Below are 22,058 nucleotides of genomic sequence, written 5' to 3'. Positions count from 1 at the left end.
ATTCGAACAACTAAAACCTAAACAGCCCAGGGGCTTTGGATTGACGGTGAATGGGTGCGCTGTTAAGACACTCCTTGCGATAGGTCACTGGTTCAAATCCCCCGTGGGTACTTAGGTTAGTCTTAACTAGAAAAAAAAAACTAAAACCTAAACAAAGATTAAAATAACTCTGCCCTTAAAACTAAAATGTAAAAATTAAATTTAAAGAAAGAGTAAAAGGAAACATTTATATAATAAAAAATTATAATAATGTAACCAACAATATAAATGAAAACAAAATGCTGTAAAATTAAATTTAAAGAAAGAGTAAAAGGAAACATTTATATAATAAAAAAATTATAATAATGTAACCAACAATATAAATGAAAACAAAATGCTGTGAAGAGGAATTTAATTAAGACTGGTAAATGAACGTTCTTTTATTGCTTCACTATGTAAATACAACTCTACATAAATGTAGATTTGTCAAGTATGAAGTAGCAGACAAAGTCGCTTTTAAATGGATCAATAGCCTAGAGGATCACTAAACTCTTGGATACTCACCATATCATGAGTGTCTGCGAATAGTGGAAATCAAACAAAAAAATAAAGATGATACCTTTGCTAAGTCTTAACCTATTGACCTTTGCCTTCATGTCCTTGAATTCATATTCCTGTGAAGAAGCATGGAATCCGACCATATCCGTTAGCGCACAAAAATCGGATGCAAGAAATAAGGGAAGAAACAATAAAAGAGAAACCTCACAACACCATCCAACACGCTCACTCACTACTCTGGAAGCATATAGGTATATGGTAAGTGAGAGAATCCCTGTTTTGATAATGTTGCCTCCTTTTATAGATCTTCCATGATTAACAAGTGGTTCACATCTTTGTTAGATTGGCATGTCAGACAACTGTATTTGTTGAAATGTTCGGGCAACTTCTCTCAATATTTTAATCAAAACTTAGTTTTCAAACTCATTATTTGGTACCCACATTTTTTCCCTAATTTTGATTAATAAATGTAAAACGTTTATTCCTCTTTATTTTTCTCTCTTTTTTAAGACTAAAAATAAACTTATGAATATTTTTTTCCATGTATCTCTACAATGAATATTCAATCAAATAATAAAAAGTAGTGACCAACATATTTGTGATCGTCTTTATACTACAAGCTTGGATTATCTCAAGTTGTTGCTTTGAGATTTGATTTTAAGCAGGAAACAACTCACATAATAATTGTATAATTGTTGCGTGTAGATCTGACACTACATCGAAACTCGTTATAAATGTCATGGTTATGCCCTAAAGAACACATCGATTGTGAATGTTCAGTGAAAAATCTCGCAAGTGCAAGTGATCCAGTGAAAATTCTCAATGCCACTTAGACAGTGTGATTCCCATATTTATTTTGACTGCCTCATCCTTCATACTGTATTTAATATATTAATATGCTTCTTCAACTCTCTATTTGGAGCTGCAAAATAGTCTCATTCACTTTTGATTTCTAGGTTTATGTATCCTCAATCGATTCATAAAAATCCATTCAGCGTTACAATTGCTGAAATAAATGAGTGAAAGAAGGTTCTTCATCTGTCACTTGGGAAACGACCTTAGCATACGATGTATGACTTGGTAGCATTTCACTAATGGTCTCTTAACTTGATGATAAAGGTGGCCTTCGACATTAATGGTACTTGGGATGAGCATGGTTTGTTTGTTACGAATGGAATTAAAAAAAAGAGTTGGACTTAGGTATCATCGACAATTGCAGGCTGCAATTTTGAGTTTGAATAAAGTCTTCACAGCGTATTTAATATGATCCTCATCACTACTGTCATATGATCTGAACGAACCTGAAATTTTCTTCAATACAGGTGAAATAAGGTGCACAATTTCATTCATTATCTAATTCATCATTAGGCTTTCTTACTAATCATAGAGATGTCTCTTTAAAAAAAATTAGTCACTGTATTAATCCATGGAGCTGCCTTGTTCCTGTTGATCTTTTTCACAATATTAAACATCGATAGCCTGCATGGTGATGAGAGGAGTATCTCTTAGCTCCTTGAATCCATCAGTATTCTCAATCAAATTTTTGAAAGAAGGATTTGGACATGACAACTCTAAACTACAAAAGCTTAAGCTCTAACGATGTTTCTGTAAATAAAGATTCTACTCCATTATAATTAAGATCAAATCGACCATTCCCTGGATTGACCTGAAGCCTCCCAGCTAGAAAATGCTAAGGTACTAGCAAATCGAAGAACCAACCCTTGTATTTGGCAACGATAACACCGAGAGCATGGAACCCAACTTCGCCACAGATAAATATTACAAAGTATATTATATTCTTTCATTGATTCATTGTGAGTAATTGTAAGTAATAATTTATGTATACGATGTGTGTAATGGTCTCTCATATTATAGGCTATGTTCTCCACACATTTTGTATACATTATATATTTAAAAAAAGGGAATGGAACACATATGTTCCATGTGGACCATGGAAGATTTTAACGCATAGTATATATAAATTATATATGTCTGGAGATGTATTGGACCTTTGGAGTAGGCATTTGAAACAAATGGTAGGGACCCATTCAATTTGTGTCGATGACACTTGGATCTCCAACCCACGGACTTGGGGGGATTATACAAAGCATGTCCCCAACTGACAGATAATGAGAGACACGAGGTATTTTTTATTTGCAATTAGCGACCAAAATTTGACATGAAAGGTGGAAAAGTGCACTGTGTTACATATAGATTTCGCCCATTGTAATTTTTAATCTACAATGGAGATGTTGTAGTCGGTTCCGACCTCCTTGATCGTGTATGTATGCAGGCCACATGATTGATTTTGTATAAATTTTGAAAGAATACGGGAAAACATCCTACATTCATAGTGTAATGATGAATTGAGTACTAGATATACACATCCCTTCTCATTATTTTCCCTTGAAAGACAACGCCTATGGTGTATCAATGGGTCTTTGATTTCGCTCGGTTGTGAGTACTTCAATGAGTCCACTGCATAATAATTTTATTATATAAAAGAAATGGTGAAATACCCCACATTTGAGTGGAAATTTAATATATTGAATATATAAGGTTTCCTCATATAATTTGTTGGACTTCGAGAAAGGCCATCGGTGATGGTGAAATTTATGAATTGTAGCTTGGATCAGCCTTGGTCATGGTCATCTCATAAAAGAGGAAAGGGACACCTCCTTTTGAAGATGTCTGCAATAAACATAAATAAAGAGGGTCGAGAGGGACACCTCCTTTCGAAGATGTCTGGAATAAACATAAAGAGAGCAAGAGGGACACCTCCTTTCGAAGATGTCTGCAATAAACAGAGGGACACCGTCTTTCGAAGATGTCTGCAATAAACATAGATAAAGAGGGTCGAGAGGGACACCTCCTTTCGAAGATGTCTGGGATAAACATAAAGAGAGCAAGAGGGACACCTTTCGAAGATGTTTATCACCTCCTTTCGATGATGTCTGGAATAAACATAAAGACAGCAAGAGGGACACCTCCTTTCGAAGATGTCTGCAATAAACATAAAGACGGTTAATGATGTATAAAATACACATATATATTAACAACGTTGAGAGTAAATGATGTATAAAATACACATATGTATTAACAACTTTGATACTTTGATACGTGAAGTTCTCATATATAATATATTAACAACGTATCGATACGTGAAGTTCTCAGATATAATATACTAACAACGTTGATACGTGAGACAACGTTGATAGATGAGACAAACTTGATACGTGGAGTTCAAATCAAATTTTATTCCCAAACTCAAATTTACTTAGTTTATGCTTTCATTTTCAAAGTTATTTTGAATCATTACTTTTCAAATTTACTTAGTTTATGTTTTAATTTTCAAAGTTACTTTGAATTATTATTTTTTTGGCAAAACATTGTGTTATAAATCATAGCATATTCAACCAACTATGAGTAGAAATAAGAACTTCAGATATAATATATTAACAACAATGATACGTGAAGTTCAAACCAAATTTCATTTCCAATTCAAATTTACTTAGTTTATGCTTTCATTTTCAAAGTTATCTTGAATCATTATTTCTTTAGCAAAACATTGTGTTATAAATCATAGCATATTCAACAAACCATGAGTAGAGATAAGTTTAAATGCATGTAAACCATAAGAATGCAAGGCACATCAACACATCAAAATATACGGACACCAGAATTTTAGGTGGAAACTAAAGGTGGGAGAACACCACTCTTGTTGTCGTCTATTTCTTCATTGTTATTATAAAGAAAATATTCATTACATCTTGTACTAGCAGAAAATATTACCACTGTGCAGGCTCCTACGTGCAATAGGCTACAACTTCCATAAATTCTCGAGATCATATTGGAAGGAATGTACTACTCCCTTGTCAAGTTAATTGAATCTTACCTGAAGGAAGCTACTACTTCCTCAGTACCCCTATGGACCATGTTTCAAAATTTTCTTACTCAATCCACCTATCTTGAACCATCAAAACTTGTAGGCCACCACCCAACAACAATATGAATACAAATAAGCCAGTAACCTCTATGAACTAATTAACCAAGCCAGATTTGTCAATACCAAGCCATAACCAAACTAAACATGTCAAATTTCAAACTCTTTTCACTGTCAAAATGTCAAATTCCAAATATTGTCAAGTACCAATTCAAACCAAATATTGTCAAGTACCAATTCAAACCGTAACCAACCAACACTATCAAATACCAAGCCAAACAGCTCATCAACACTGTCTATATCAAGCAAAGTTTTAGTAACATTGACCAAGCCACATGCAAATGAAAAACTCTATACCAACTCAACCCTGTCAAATGTCAAGCCAAAAATCTTTGCATTGTTAAACAAATATGAGGTCATCAAACCCTAAAAAGGAATTCTCTTGACAACAATATTGTCATATATAAAAACAAGTAGCAACAAACAAGGTATATCATAGATCCATATTAGTGAGTTTCCTTGTCATGAACTTCTCTAACAAAAATTCATCAAGGACAACACTGTCATAGGAATCACATTGTCATCACAGGAATATAAATGACAACACTAGTACACTAGTGTAACAGGAACCCTCTCAATACTCTGCCTCAACCATTCACAAATCACTGCATGATATCAGTATGTAACATAATTGTTAAGCCTTCCTGTCAATGGTAGAAAACTCAAAACCTATAGACATATCACATCACCATTATGAAACAGAAAACAAGTAACAACAGTTGTATCAAACACTTCCAAAACCTTGTCACAATATTAGGCGAAGGTAATAAGAAAAAATACCACTGAAAATCTTGAGTTTATATTTTTAGAAAACAAGAAACAAAATCTTTGTCCAAAAAATTATGAATACATAGGAATTTACTTGTAAACAAAACACTTCCCTAATATGTCACACAACACTTCTGCCACTCTGTCACATGAACATGAAGGCCAGTGTGCAATTAACAAGGAACTCGAAAATTTTGGGAGGATTAGATCCGTACAAAAATAGGTATTTTGTGACCAGACAAGGGATATCATGTTCTCAAAACATCAACACCAATAACAACTTTGTGAAAGGTATTGAATGTGTGTTTCCTTGTTCACAAGCTCATTTGATTTCCTTGCATTTCAACCTGTTTTCCATCAATCCAATGCTCCTCTAGAAACTCATATCATATTGCTCTATTCTATTTACATTATATAAGATAGAGAATCAGATAAAATTCTTTCCTCGTAACTTATACAAAGGGAAGATCGGTTGGAAATAGATGCACACTTCAGAAATTATGATATTGATCACTTTATATACAAACTATTTTTGCATTCTAGTCAAACAACGACATTGTTTTAGATTTTCCTACTCTTCTTTTTTCATTCTGACAAGCATACAATAAATGAAACAATTTCAACATATAATATCATAAATTCAACCATCCAAACTATTGAAACATTTAATCCCTCAAAATAGATGCACACAGGTAGTGTATTCTTCCCTACAATTCAGTTTCTTCACCATAAATAAACAAAATCACATTCTTTTTTATCTCTGGATCAACATTCTCGACAAATTCAATACACTTATCAACTTTCAAAAATTAAATATTAATCCATGTGATATTCAATGAAGAAAACAAGAACATTATGAACCAAATTGAACTCAGAGATGCGCTAGACTCTCCAAGAGTTTCGCATACCATAAAATGAATACTTCAAGACATAAGTAACGCACCATTAGAACTGTTGAGACTCATAATTGCTTCTTTTTTACACCCTTTCTCACCTATCTTATTCTTCTTTGACCGTCATAATCACTCAATGGGCATCAAATCACGGGATTTATGGCATGGTAGGTGTATCACTGTCTTGTATTTCATAAGTTGATAATGCTCATTATTATTAGTCTAATATTTGCTTTAGCTACCGAATTGGGATGATTCTGCAGCTAATGTCTAATTCCATTGCCAAGTCCATGGTTTGATAGATTCCAAGGTCCAGCTGGAGAGACAAATATATGGAAAGGTGGCGATTAATGCACTCAATTATTCCCTCCTACCTTCATGAACCAGATTGATTAAAGAAGCTTCCAATTACGTGGTCAAGGATAAAGTCAACAATGTCATCTATAACATGTGAGCGAGGGATGACATATACACCTCACATTTTTCTTTGTTAATAACAAATCGTGAGCGAATTTTGTTATGTTATATTTTCATAGTTAATTTTAGCATTCTGTTAGCAAGGTCAGGCATAGAGTTTTGAACATTTAATCATATAGGATTTATAAAAAGACCTCGCAGCAGACATAAACAAAGCGATTTTTATATGCACACTCAAGGCTTAAAACTCTATTTTTAATTTAGTTTATGAAGAACCTCTTCATTTCCATCCGTGGTTGATTGTTTGATTAATAGCATGATTACTTGCTTCTCGTGGATGGCCCCCTTGAGCAGTAAGGATTCTTGTTCATTTTCAAAAGATAGATAATTTCATAAGCTTTTTGTTCTGTTCAATTGAGTAGATGTGTTTTTAATTTCTTTCATATTCAAAGTATGATTGTTTTACTAATCATCTCTTTTATTTATATATGCACATGAATTAGGCTTAACAATAGTTATGGCAGCGATATGATTTATACTTACACAACACTTTATTTGCCTCAATAGAACGGAGGATTTATTTGCAGAGAGAATTAGATGTTTCATTTCAAACATGATTTATTTATAAGTAATGAGTAAGTGTAAACATATTTAAGAGGAGATTCAATTTATTTTGGTTTTTCATGCAAGAGTGTGTTGGATTGATAAATGAGTTGATTCTTCTAAAGCATATTTTAATATATTTTAGATATAATTTTAGATATACACCAATCACACATAACACAATATTTCTCTTAGGAAAGCCCCTATTCAAAACCCCAACTATCTATATTGCATTAACTAGAAGATCTAAGAAGAAAATACAATGCTTGTTTGTCCTGAGCAATTCCCGCACTAGTACAATCTAACTCTCTTCTTCACAAACCAGCTCAAGAGAGAACATAGCCAATTATGTTGCCTTCCAAGCCCCTACTTCCTTGCGCAATTCCTAGAGGAATTAGCCTCTATTTCATGTGGAAATTCCTCATCCATAACTATGCAATCCAAAATTAGTTCCTTGACTGATTGCATGCATTATTTGTACAACTCCGAAAATCATACAACTGATCATACACTATCCTTGAACTCTAATCTCAACTGGGTCTTCCTTTGAACTAACATGCATGAGTTATTTATCACTGAATCTTTAGTTTGCTCGTGTGCTACTCATGATGCACTAATGCACTAATCCACTACTAGACCTCTACTAGTTCCTCCAATAGTTAGAACTAGTTTAACTTACTATAACTCTGTTAGATTGAGTTATCTAATTACAACTCCAAAGAACTCAACTTGGGCCCCTAAAATTTAGGGATCACTCTACATGACTCTAGACATACTTCCAACTCGAATTTCTTAAGTCAATTAAGTCAATTTAACTTAATTAACTATTACAAGTTTCTATGACAATAGAATTACAAATTAATTCACAATTTAGTTCAAGGATAGATTAAATTGGAATTTATAGATGCTACTTTTAATGTTTCTTGTTGCTATTTTCAACACTCCCTCTCAACAAGAATGGAATTCAACTCCATCTCGATCTTGAACCTTTGGAATGTTATGCATGCAACTGTTGTCACTATTTTTGTTGCTACTACAGCATCTGCAACCAAAAAACATCCAAACTGAATCAATATGATGCTTCTATCATTAAAGTATCTGACTACTACTAGCTCTACCTCTATCAACTGAAAAATATGCGCTTTTGTTGACTCTGCCTATCTGCACTGTTGTCAACTCTACTCTGCACTCTCCAATATACGACTACTTCTAGCCTTTACCTCTATCACTCTCATATATGACTACATCAACTCCCACTGATCCATCCTGCTACTATGTACTATGGGATCCCATAGCAAGGTATGATTGAAGAGACAAAACCTCTGAATGGAACCTACCCAAATTGCTGCCCTCTTGGGACTATCACTTCACATCGCCCCATCTCTCACCTAGAGGTATGGTTGCATGCACTCCCTATGCCCACTTGGCTCAAAATTTTTCCTACTACAAGTCTCAGCTTGAGTGGATGTCTCCACTCTCTCCTCTCTGCTTCTCTAATTGTGGCTGCTCCACAACTTTCTAAGTCTTCTTCTGAGGTTGCTTCTTCTCTACTTGAGTGGATCTGTCCACTCAGTCTCCTCTCTACTTCTTTAATTTTGGCTGCTACACAATTTTCTGAGATTGCTTCTAAGGCTTCTTCTCGGGCTGCATGTTGAGAGGTAATTCATTATCCCTCTCAACCACCAAGTCTCTAAACTTTTCCTTGCTCCTCAAGGCTTTGCATGTATCTTGTACCTCAAGAGCATATAGGTTCTTGACTTGTACACCAATCTGTTTCACCTATCCCATGGCGATGTGTCTATGGAAAACCTTTCCCTTACTAAAAATCACATCATATCCCCCTCTTCCAATACCGCGATGGAAAAATGATTCTTCTTTTGTCCTCGAATATACATCACATTTTTTATTCTAAGAGGGGAGCCAAACTCCCCCTGAAAGGTAATTGTATCTATCTCGGTAGCGTTATACCTCCTATCATCTCCAAACTATGTTCTACTTGAGGTATTTCTCCTCAAAGTCACTGAAGAGATCTCTATTCCCCATCATATGGAACAAGGCACCATTATTGAGATACCACATGCTTCCTATTACAGTGTTGGCCATGCATGCAATGAGAGTAAAATCAAGTTTGAATTGTGAAGCTAGAGCTTCACCTGTTGCAGCTACTATAGGCTCCTTCTTTCTTGCTTTCTTCTGTGGGCAATTCGCGGCATAGTGCCGATGCTCGTGACAGTGAACACTTGACTTTCATCATGTCCTTCTTCTTACTGCCCTCCTCTCCTTGAGACTTCTTTTTGCTGGGTGAAACCCAACGTGGCCATATTTTGGGCAAGGATTCTAAATTTTGTGGAGGGCGCAGTACAAAGGATGTCATAGAGTGTGAAGTGGATAGTTCAACAGAGAAGCTAAGAAAAATGAAGTCTGTGTAGTATTGGGGCTTTGCAGCGAAGCCCCTCACTTTTTGTAAAGGCATATAATATTGTAAAAATTGGATGGCTTTGGACCATATTCCCTTGTATTTTGGAAACCATGGTATTAGGTCCATGGTAATGTAGTGATATAATCCTTCCATGTAATAGTATATAGGGATGAATAATAAAGAAGGAAGAGAGATATTGTTCTAGCTTTGTGTTTTATGGTTGTATCTTTGTGATCTATACTTCAGAGAAAGGGTGAGGCCCCGTACCTAAGTGCGCAGAGGCCTAGGTTTGTAGCTTAGTTCTAGACCTTCTATATCTTAGTGTGCAGACAACCTACAACTATGTGAGCAAGGAAATAAATGTTTGTTGTGCCAAATTACCTATTATAATCAATAGTTCTTGTAGATGTAGACCCACGTTGGGATGAACCACGATAAAATCTATGTCTTCATGTGTTTTTCTTATTATCTACACTTTATTTCAGTATTGTGAAGTTTATGTATGTTTATGATATGTTTAGATGATGAATGTAATTTTTTGAAGTAATATATAAGTGTGAAGTGGTTCATGAATGCAAAGTAATTTGTAAGTGTTAAAGCATAAGAAAATATGGAATTACCACAACACAGTATCCCTCAAATTTGTAGAAACTTGGTTCTGTAACCTCCCATAGTCACTTCAGGTGAGATGATGACTTTCCTGTAGGTCGTTGCCGAAAGGGTCAATGATTGAGGGTTTTGTTGGTGTGTAGTAAAATCAGAACCTGGGTCAGCCCAACTTAAGGCAACAAATGGTTCCATTGTTGGGACTAGGATCTATTTGAGTGATGTTTATGTAGAATTTGTCAAAGAAATAAATCCAAGAGTGGGTAGAACAAAAGGAACGAGAATCTACAAAAAAAGAGAATAGAAACCATCGTCTGTCACCCAGGAGGTGGTTAGAGGAGTATATTTTCAAATATCAATACGAAATATTCTTCGGTTCATTTCATGTTGAGCTATATGAGTGGATATCATGGTTGACTAAGAGAAAGAACTTTTTTAAATTAGATGAACCTAACCAGTGGACTCCTGAACTTATACATTGACTCAAGAACACTAACAATAGGATCTCAAGAGATGTTGCCTTCTGGATTGATAGCATCTTGGGAGGATTCATTATTGATTTCGGGGAAGACTCAATTGTGTCCTATAGTGAAGCATAATGGAAATTTTTTAAAATACCATGATATAAGTTCTTGAATTCTCTAAAACTTTGGATTAATATGCTTTTGTGTGAAAAGGGAATTTTACGAATGCGGTGAGATTATTAGTTACTTATGTTTGGGAGAAGATGTGAAGAAGAAACTAGAACAACACAAAGAGGAAAAGGATATAGAATAGACACTAGGAAGAGATCTCGTGGATAAGATCCGATTAATTTTATAGAAATTGACTATAGCCCCCTGTTGAGTGAGTCTGAAAGTGAAGAAAATCGTCATGAGAACCCTGAAGGAACTCTGCAGTATTCAGCCTTCCAGCCTGAAAGTTTGTCGAAGCCAGAATCAAGTAGTAATCATGGTGCCTTTGGTTTTCCCCATCCCCCTACCCCCCTACCCCCCATCCCCATCCCCTTACAAATCCCCCTCCCCTAGCCCCTCCCCCTCCCCCTCTGAGAAGAACTATGACCGATGATATTAAGCTACTTATCTTTAAAGGGAATGGATCAGAGGATCCAGAGTAGTTCTGGTTTTTATGCAAAGAAGTATGGACAATAAAGTAGGTCCATGAAGAAACTATAAAGAAAGTGCAGCTTGTCACAAAATTACGAGATAGAGCACTAACATGGTACATGAACTACTCAAGAAATCAGATCAGATCATTTGCAGAGATTAAAACAACACTGGTAAAAGAATTTAAGAAGTCGAAGTCTGAGTCACAATGAATCACATAATTTAAATAAATCAAACAAAAACCTATTGAGTCTGTTTGGGAATATGATTAAAGATTCAAGATATTATTGGATCAAGTAATCTTTCAAATAGCTCCACAGCAACCTAAAGAATGGTTATAGTTGCGCTGCTTCAACATATAAGATTTCCTTTGTCACAATAGAAGATAGAAACTCAAGACGAAGCTTTAGAACTTCTGATGAAATTAGAAGCTTTGCCTATAGGGGATACCAATGCAGGAATGTAGCAGATCTAGAGTCAACTGGAAAATTTGACTCTGTAGATACAAGATATGAAGAAAAGTAAAGAAGTCCACGAGGAAGTGTGGTGTATGAAGTGTAAATCAAAAGTCCATTCTAATGAAGAATGCCCTCTCTTCAGAATCTACATGGCCAGTGAAGCATTGAATCCTTTGAATTTAGGATCCATGTTATGGTGTGAGATATTTAAAACTAGAGGTGAATATCATGCAAAAGATTACTACTTATTGTAGAAGTATGTCCAGACTCTAAGAAACTTATATTGCAAATTCTGCAAATCAGTAGGGCATGATGAGAACAACTATCAAGCTTATGAATTGATGATAGAGAATAGTATTGATACCTATAGAATGCAAGCTGAATAATATGGAAAAGAAGGTAATCAACAGCATGGTGGTCGAGGTGGCGGAGCTGGTTGAGGTCATGCACAGATTATTTGTTACTACTGCATCCAGGCAGGTCACTTTGCGAGAGACTGTCAGAATCCTACTATGACATGTAAGTATTGCAAATAATTTGATCATGTAATTGAGGAGTTTCCAGTACTTATGGAAAAAATGTAAGAAAAGAAAAACCAACAGTCAACACAAAACATTCAAGTGATGACAGCGGAACCAAGGACTGATGAACCTCGCATTAATATTGTAACAAGGAGTGGATCTATGACTCGAAATGATAAGCAGATGGAAAAAATGAAGTTGAAGCCACATGGATAAGAAAGACTGTGGAGAAATCTCTTGTCTTTAATGTTCAAAAGGAAAAATAAGTCTTTATGGAATCAAAGCGAATCTTTATGGATAGAGGAGCTTTGATATCTAGCGAACAACAGAATTTGAAGAATAGTTCCGGTGTAACATCTTCGACATAAATCCAAGCTCAGACAATACAGGAACATGAAGCAGCATGTAAGTTAGACACTTTAAAATATTTTCTTCAAACTTGTATGAAATTATTGCGAGATCAAAGAGTTGTAGAAGGAATTCAGGAATTGATAAATTCCTATGCATCTGAAGAAATGTCGTGGAGTGAAATGCATGAAGTTAATAGTTTGCATAGACAGAAGAGAACTGTAAAGGAAATGATGCTTAATGCACAAACAAGAGAATATGACATGGGCCAAGTTATTTTAGATCTAGGATCTGAAGCTAATTTCCTGAAAAAGATGGGTAAACTAAAGTTGTAATGGTCACCAACTCAGTGAAGAATGGCGAATCAACAAAATATTGTTCGTTGAGGAAGACTATCAGGCATTACAGTGGAAAATGAAGGGTGTGCACTACTACTAATTTTGAAGTGATAGAAATTGTGGATGATAGTAACTAGTTGGGAATTTGTCAACATGGCTATAATCAACATAAAGAAGAGGCAAAAGATATTTTAAAGCAACAGTATGAGAGTGATCGTTCCTTTGGATCAATCAGAAGCAGCAAGGTATATTGTAAGAGTTAAGGAGGAGTATAGTGCAACTGATATAGATAACATCTATTAGATGATACAAAAATAACAAGACTGTGTTAACCCTACTGAAGGCAAGTTAAGTTTGGATCATGATAGTTCCTGTGCTTCAGATTCAGAAGAAGAATTGGAAAATTGGTAAAAAAAGGTTACGTGAAGTATCTAAGAGGCAATTTGCAAGAGTTACTAAAGCAGTTCATTCTATGAAATTTGAGGTATGCGACTTACCTTTTTATGATGGTTTGGGTGATATAAATACTTTTCTTGAAAAATATGAAGAAAAGGTACTAGTGTCAAATATTTTTAGCTTTAGATATAGCCCTAAGACCTACTCCTGCTAGATGGTGGGGTACACATAAGAAGAATATAGGAACTTGGCAAGAATTTCGAAGGTTGATATGGATAAGGTTTGGTAAGCTAGAAACAGAGTTGGCAAACAAATATGATAATTGAACTGATCTTAGAGAGCACATCTAGCTTTGCATGATAGCATGGAAGGAGATTCCACGAGAAGAATGGGGGCATGGATTCTTCCATACATTGGAGACAATTCCTCAAAATTGGTACTTGGAAATAGAACTTCGACATGGAACTGTGAACTAGGCAGAGATGGTTGATGGGTTTATATTGAAATTTAGCTTTGAAGATGATTTTCCATATATAGATTGAGCCCTTCACAAAGTTAAAAGAAGATTTTTGAGACTGAAATCGACTCAGTTCATAGCCTCATTGGGCTGCGCAACTACAGAATGTCCTGGAATGCTACAAAATGAATGCAAAACAAGATGAAGACCCTCGCAATATTGACATATAAGAATCTGAAGGTTATCACGAAGTGAATGGACCTGAATTAGAAATGCTTGTTATAACAAAGACATTGAAGATAAAGAAGGTGAATATAGGATTAGAAGAGGAGCTAAAGTTTGCAACCATAAGAGATTATTGTGATGAAGAAATAGTCAGCAATGTGACAGATCTTCTTCATGAATACCAAGAGTTATTCCCCACTAAGTTTTCAGATATGAAGGGCATAGTAGGAGATTTAGGAGTTATGAAGATTCCTCTAAATCCTTATGTGAAGCCAGTTATGCAAATACCTTATAGAATGAATACAAAGTACAAAGAAAAGGTGAATAAAGAACTTGACAAAATGGTAGCAACTTAAATCATTGAACCCATGGAAGAATCGAAGTGGGTAAGTCCTATGGTGGTACAAGAAAAGAAAACACAAGGAGAAATCAGGATTTGTGTTGATTTAATGAAGTTAAACTATGCATGTCTACATGACCCATTCCCTACTCCTTTCACTGATGAAGTATTGGACAATGTAGGGGGTTAGGAGGCCTATTCATTTATAAATGGATTTTCAGGATACCATTATATTAGAATTGCACCAGAGGATCGACATAAGACCACCTTCACTATAGAATGGGGTTCATATCAGTATACAGTGATGCCTTTTGGACTGAAGAATGCCCCTGCCATATTTTCAAGAGTGGTGGTTGCAACTTTCAAAGAATATATTCACAAGTTTTTAGAAGTATACTTTGATGATTGGACAATATTTGGGTTATTGAAGAAACATGTTGTGAGCTTAAGATTGATGCTCGACACATGCATGTAGTATCAAATTTCTCTCAATATCAAGAAGTGAATATTTTGTGTAATTTTTTGTATATTGTTGGGACATATCGTTTTCAAACAAAGATTGATGGTGGATCCTATGAAGATTTATATTATTGTAAATTTACCTCCACCAAAGAGAGTGAGGCAACTTCGCACCACATTAGGACATATAGGATATTACAGAAAATTTATCAAAGGATATGCGTAGATCACTGTGCTTATGGAGAAATTGATTAAGAAAGATGTAATGTTCCAATGGAATGAATAATGTTAAAAAAGCCTTGACACAGTAAAAGAAAAGACGGTAAATATTGGGATAGGATCCCCTAGGGTAAATTTTGTAACTAATTTTATTATTTTTGAGAAGGATTTTCGGCGGAAATCGTATCATAATTAATTTTTCGATGACAGCTAGAAAATTAGCAGTTGTTAGATCCCTGCCCTTTCCTCCTAGCCCGCCCCTTGCCCCCCGCCCCCACCCCTTGTGTTGTCCTTTCCCCCTTATCATCTGGATTTCTTTTCCTTTTTTCCCCTTTCCTCTCTTTGGTTTTTCTTGTAATTTATTGATTCACTTTAATCTAAAATTCTTCATAATAAAAATTTCATTATACTTAAACATAGTTGAAAGAATTATAATCAGTGAAATTTTAAGGATGGAAACTTGTCTTAAAGTTTAGAAACCTTGGTGAATCCCACTAGTCCATAATATGAAATCTATAAAATGTTTAGGGATATTTTTGTAAAATTATTTAAATTTATAATATTTTTATGTAGTATATATATATATATATATATAATTTTTTGGCGATATTTAGGGTAAAATAATTTCTTTCTATAAAATTTGGGCGAATCATTTTTACAAAAAAATGGAAATTAGTGAATCTTTTTTTTGGAAAAAGTATAGAAAATTAGCCCATGGGCGAATATTAGCCCCTAAAATTTTCCCTGATATACTAATTGAAAATTGTTATATTTTTCCATTGTCTTTTACTTATAATAGAAATTACTACATTTCAAATATAGTTGTAAGTTGTTATTAAATTGAGAATTAAGTCGCAGAAACAATTGACTAATTAGGTTATTTGATTATTACTCATTTATTATTTCTTCCTATTATTTCATATAATAATAGTAATAGAAGTCTTTATAGATTTAAATAAAAAGTCCATTAGTTAATTCTTAGTTGAATGCAAGCAATTGTCATTTAATCACTAAATAACTAAAACTAACTAATTGTTTATTTAATTAACTAATTGTATGTCCCTAAATATAGAATTTTCATTAAAATAGGAATTTAAGTTGAAGAACTAATTAACTAATTAGGTCATTTGATTATTCTCATTTATTATTGTTTCATATAATAATATAGGCCTTTGAAGATTTATATAAAAAAATACCATCAATGAATTCTTAGTTCAATGCAAGCCATCGCAAAATAATTAAAACTAACTAATTAATTATTGAATTAACTTATTTTAGGTCCCTTTCCTTATCTCTTGGTCCTGTCCGATTACCCTGTCTAATGTAGCCGTTTCCTGGTCAATTATAGTCATTTCCTGGTCAAATATAGTCATTCCTGGTCAAGTATAGTTGTTAGATAACCTGCTCTCTCTATTTATACTGCAGCCATGATCTAGTTCTTCAACTTGTCCTCACGATGAAGCATGTTGGTTGGTTCAAAATGCGTGAACAAATGAATTATAATGTGATTTCCACTGAAAACTCTTCTCAAAAATATTGATATGGATCACAAAAGCCTAAATTCAATAATTTTATTATATTTATAAAGTCTCCCCATTTTGAGGGACTGGAGCATGAACATCATAAGAGTCAAAATGGGACTTTAGTCCCTTAGTTTGTTAGAAGATAGGATGTTTTTTGACCCACCCATGGTTTGTGAACCATGGTATTGTAAAAGAAGAAGCTATAAAAAGGATTCATAGTGAGTCATAGGAAGTAACTAATTATGGAAGATCATTGGATGGGCAGTAGTCTAAGGCAAAAAAATTTGTTTTCTATACTTAGGCAAAGGGGAAGGCTCTTGCAGTTGTGTGCGTGGAGACCTTGGTAAGTCCGCAAGCTGAGTGTGTGGGCTCTTACAGTTGTGTGTGCAGGGAAGAAGAGTCTATAATAGAAGGGTTATATCTAATAAAGAGTATTTTGGAGTGATATTTGTCTATATGTGCCTTTATGTCTACTTATGTTATTTCTGTGTATTCGCTCTGTTTTCTACATTTATCTAAAGAAACACTTAATTAATGCATGAAAGTGGTCGATCTACATGTTTACTTGAAGTTATGAATGTTTAAAGCAATCTACGAAGGGTTAGATTCTATTCCTACATGTTATTGTCATTTTCCGCAATACAAGGGTTAGGGTTCGAGAAGGTTGGAATAAAGCCGCAATACAAGGGTTAGGGTTCGAGAAAGTTGGAATAAAGCCCTAGGAATCACAAAAACCTATCATACATACCTCTAGATGCAAAAACCTGGTTCTATCATCCCCTAATACTGCTTCAGGTGAGATTGTAGCCTGCGCTATGTGGTTTGTTACTGAAAGGGCCAACAATTTAGGGTTTTATTGGTTGGTGCAGCTAACTCTGAATCTGGGTCAAGACCCCTCAAGCCAACAAATGGATCTGTTGCTAGGAGCAGGATCTATTTGAGGAATGTGTGATGTCGAATAAATGGTTCCCAACTAATAAGGAAATCGAGAAGTGGATAGATTGGAAGCTGCATGAATTTGTAGCCCAGGAAAATAGGAATCCATGTCTGTCAAAGGAAGAGTGGCTGAATAGATATATGTATACAAATGAGCATGAAATTTTCTTCTACTCTTTTCCATGTGAATTACACCAGTGGTTGTCTAAATTGGTGGACATTCAAGTTACGTGGAAGTTGGATAACCCTATTGTGTGGACTTCAGCATTGGTAAGGCATCTGGAATCTTCAGAAAACAATATTGTGAGGGCTGTCGATTACTAGATTGATAACATTTTGGGAAGATTCATCACTGAGTTCATGATTGATACATCTTTAAGTTATAATGAAGTTGAACAATGGTTTTTCAAATGACCAAGAGGTAAGTATCTGAAGTCCCTGAAAACTTGGATTAAAATTATATTGTGCGAGAAAAGGGTTATGCCATTGAATTAATGTTTAGAAGAGATTTGATGGGAGCTACGCAAAGTGGAAAAATGTTCAGAAGAGAACTAGATCCAAGAGTTGAGTGCAGTCCTCTGTTTGGGAGCGGCTGGTAGTGACGAAGAAAGTAGTGTCCTGAGCACACATCTAGGTGTGCTACAAATAGTAAGATAGGGTATCGCAGGGATACCACATACATCCACTCCACCTCCACCATCACCTCCGCCTCACACACGTACACCTACACCCCTGCCTCCAACTCTGCCTCCACTATTCAACATGGCCAATGCAATGAAGAAGCCCATATTCAGAGTTCTAGGGACAGAAGACCCTGAACAGTTTTGGTTTGTAGCAGATGTTGTGTGGAATTCATAGTAGATTACATACGATAATTTGAAGAAAGCGTAGCTAGTTACAGAACGACAAGATAGAGCACTAACTTGGTATGTTAAGTATTTCTTGACTCATCCAAATACAACACTCGATGAAACAAAGAAAGTGATCAATAATGAATTTAGGAAACCTAATTCACAAGCCCAGTTAGTTCAAGGTCAAAGAGATCTAGAAGAAGGTGAATGAGTCCACATGAGGCTTTCATCAGAGGTTGAAATGTCTCCTCCACCAGGCTAATATGTATATCACATATGATCAACACAAGAACTGGTACATTGCTTCACTACTGCCCCATTTGAGATTCACTATCACAACAGAATATCAGAATGTAGGTAGAGGCATTAGGAATTTCTATGAAATTAGAAGCCTCACCTATCTAGGATATGAATATAGGAGTGCAGCAGATTCAGTCACAGCTGGCTAGCCTACATATGGAGTTGCAAAGCCTCAAGAAGGGAAAACAAGTCTAGAATGAGGTCTACGTGGAAGTATCGTGTGTGAAATGTAAGGGCCAGGGACATGATCAACATCATTGCCAGGTATACCAGAATTATCTAGTTGGAGGGGGTCATATCCCATTGAAGCCAGAAAACACTGTTGGGCCAAATACAAGAGTGATACCGTGGTGCATGATTTGTCATATTATAGGAAAGCATATGATGGATAATTGTCACCTGCTACATAAATTTATGTAGACTGCACAATAGTTGTTTTGTAATTTCTCTCAGTTTGTGGGTCATGACAAGCATAATTCCTGAAGTTACTAATTGATGAGAGACAAAATGGCAACATATAGAGTACAAATGGGATCAAGGCACTACTGTGGCGCATGGAGGATTTTAGGGTCGATGAGGAGGATGAGGAGGAGTGGCTGGAAGAGGTCATGGCTAGATCATTTGTTCCAATTGTTGAGAACCAGGTCACTTTGTGTGTGATTGTCAAAATCCAATGCACCTCTCATGTTAATATTTTTGCCAATTTGATCATGTCATAGAATACTTCCCTATGCTCATCATGAAGATGCAAGAAAATAAAACTCAGACTCAGTAGCCTACCTAGAACATCCAGATGATGAGATCTATACCGCACGAACAGGGTCCCAGTGTTAATATTGTCACATGAAGTGGCATAACTGTCGAGGAGGATAGAGGGAAGCAACCCGACGAAAATGTATGGGTTCGCAAGGCTATTAATAAGGAGATGGGATTCAATGTAGATAAAGTGAAGGAAACGTTTATCGAATAAAAAAGGAGATTCGCACATGAAGGAGATTCTACTTCAAGGAATCAAAATACAGGAAAGCTTACAGATACCAGTGCTACGTAAGAGGTAGATCCATCATTATTAGCACCATTTTTAAAAGCTTGCATGAAACTCCTAGGGGACAAGAAGGGAGTAGAATGACTACAAGAATTGATAGATAATTTCGCTGGTAAGAATAAGCCTCTACCAGAATAGTGCAAAATACATAAGGTGGGCAAAAGTAAGAAGAGCACTGGTCGCGAAATGAGATTAAATGCCTAGATTGGAGAATATGAAATGGACCAGGTAATTCTTGATTTCGGCTCTGATGCAAATGTTCTGCCAAAGAAAACTTGGGAAAGAATCGTAAGACCAGCACTACAATGGTTCCTGATCTAGCTGAGAATGGAAAATCAGTAGAAGATTATGCCTATGGGGCACCTACATGGAGTGACTATGGATATTGAAAGAGCGCGTGCCATAGCTGATTTTGAAGTGATTGAATAATGGACGACAATAACCCTTATCCAGTGCTACTTGGAACTAATTGCGAATTTGATATGAACGTGGTTATCAATCTAAAGAAGCATAGTATGACATTTAAAAAGAAAGAACTAAGGGTTATTGTACCATTGGACCTAGCTGAAGGTACGTGATATATTGAACCAGTCCGCAATTATGAGGAGGATGATGATATTGAGCAGATCTATAAGCTGAATTCTTAGGATGAACATTGGATCAACCCTACAGTTAATGAGAAATTTATGTGGGAAAGGGATAGTTCTTGCCATTCAGATTCTCATGAGAAGCTCGAGGACTTGTAGTACCGATTGCATGAAGTATCATCATTGCGCTACAACAGGCTTACCAAATCACTACGATGCATATCCACCGAGGTACTCAATTTACTGTATTATGATGGTTTAGAGGATGTTAATTTATTTCTAGATAGATTTGAAAGGGATGTATTGGTTCCAGGTGCTATTCATTGTGCTACGAGCTACGCCTGCCCGTTGGTGGGGCACACATAAGAACAATTTTGTACATTGGAAGGAGTATCAAAGAATGATGAAGTTGAGGTTTGGGTACACTAATACGTGCATTGTGAAGAGATACACATGGAAGGACAATCCACGTGAGAAATTAGCTTGTTGAACAAAAGCATGGGGATAAGAACCGCATCTGGAGTGGGTTCATATATTCTGCCACACTTTGGATACAATCCTGATGAATTGGTATTTGGAAATGGAGCTGCGAATGGGATGTTTTGAAGGAAAGTTTTCTATTAACTTTTATCTTTGAAGATGGCTTTGAATGTATAGAGGAAGCACTATAGGAGATCAAAGCTTCTATATCCAAAATGCGTGAAGAATCGATTGAATGGGTATAACCAGATTGGGGTACGCAGCTGTGCCATGTGCTCGAATGCTACAATGTGATCGCAGAGGATGGTGAAGAAGATCCCAGGAACATCCACATTCCTGAGTCCAAAGGACAACGTGAATTCAAGGGACCTAAGGCAGAAATCCCTGATATATCAGAGCCTTTAAATATGAAGCAGGTGAATATTGGATAGGAAGCACAACCCAAGTTCACTAACATAGGTGACTATTGGGACAAAGATGTAGTAGATAAGGTCACAGAGCTATTACAAGAGTATCAAGACTTGTATCCCACCAAGTTCTCTAATCTAAGAGGGATAGTAGGGGATATGGGAGTCATGAAGATCACTTTGAAGCCAGATGCAAAGCCATTGAAATAGTTCCCCTAGAGATCAAATCAATAATATAAGGAAAAAGTGTGCAAGGAATTGGATAAAATACTTGAACTCGAGATCATTGAACATGTCGAGGAGTTAGACTAAGTTAGTCCCATGGTGCTTCAAGAAAGTAAAACATAGGGTGAAATTCGAATATGCGTAGACTTAAGGAAGTTCAATGACACATGTGTCAATGATCCATTCCCATGATACGTGTTTCTACGATCCATTCCCTACGTCATTCACAGATGAGGTACTGGAGAACGTTGGAGGACAGGAAGCCTACTTGTTCACAAATGGATTCTCAGGTTACCATCACATCAAGATTGTGCCAAAGGACTAGAGTAAGACCACCTTCGTGACTAAATGGGGTTGTTTTCAGTATAAATTGATGCCTTTTGGGCTTAAGAATTCCCCTGCAATCTTCTCTAGGGTGGTAATTGAGACCTTCAAGGAATTTATCCATAATTTTTTGGAGGTCTACTTTGGTGATTGGACAATGTTCAGGTTAGTAAAGCAACATGTTGCTAGTCTGCACCTCATGTTGTATACCTATTGAAAGCATCATATAGCCCTTAATTTGAAGAAATGTGTATTTTACGTACCCTA

This window comes from Pinus tabuliformis, chromosome 3_1 (genome assembly GCF_031772625.1).
Source record: "Pinus tabuliformis cultivar Carrire ecotype Pingquan chromosome 3_1, CPIR1, whole genome shotgun sequence".
Lineage (NCBI taxonomy): Eukaryota > Viridiplantae > Streptophyta > Pinopsida > Pinales > Pinaceae > Pinus > Pinus tabuliformis.
Note: the sequence above shows the minus strand (reverse complement) of the source record.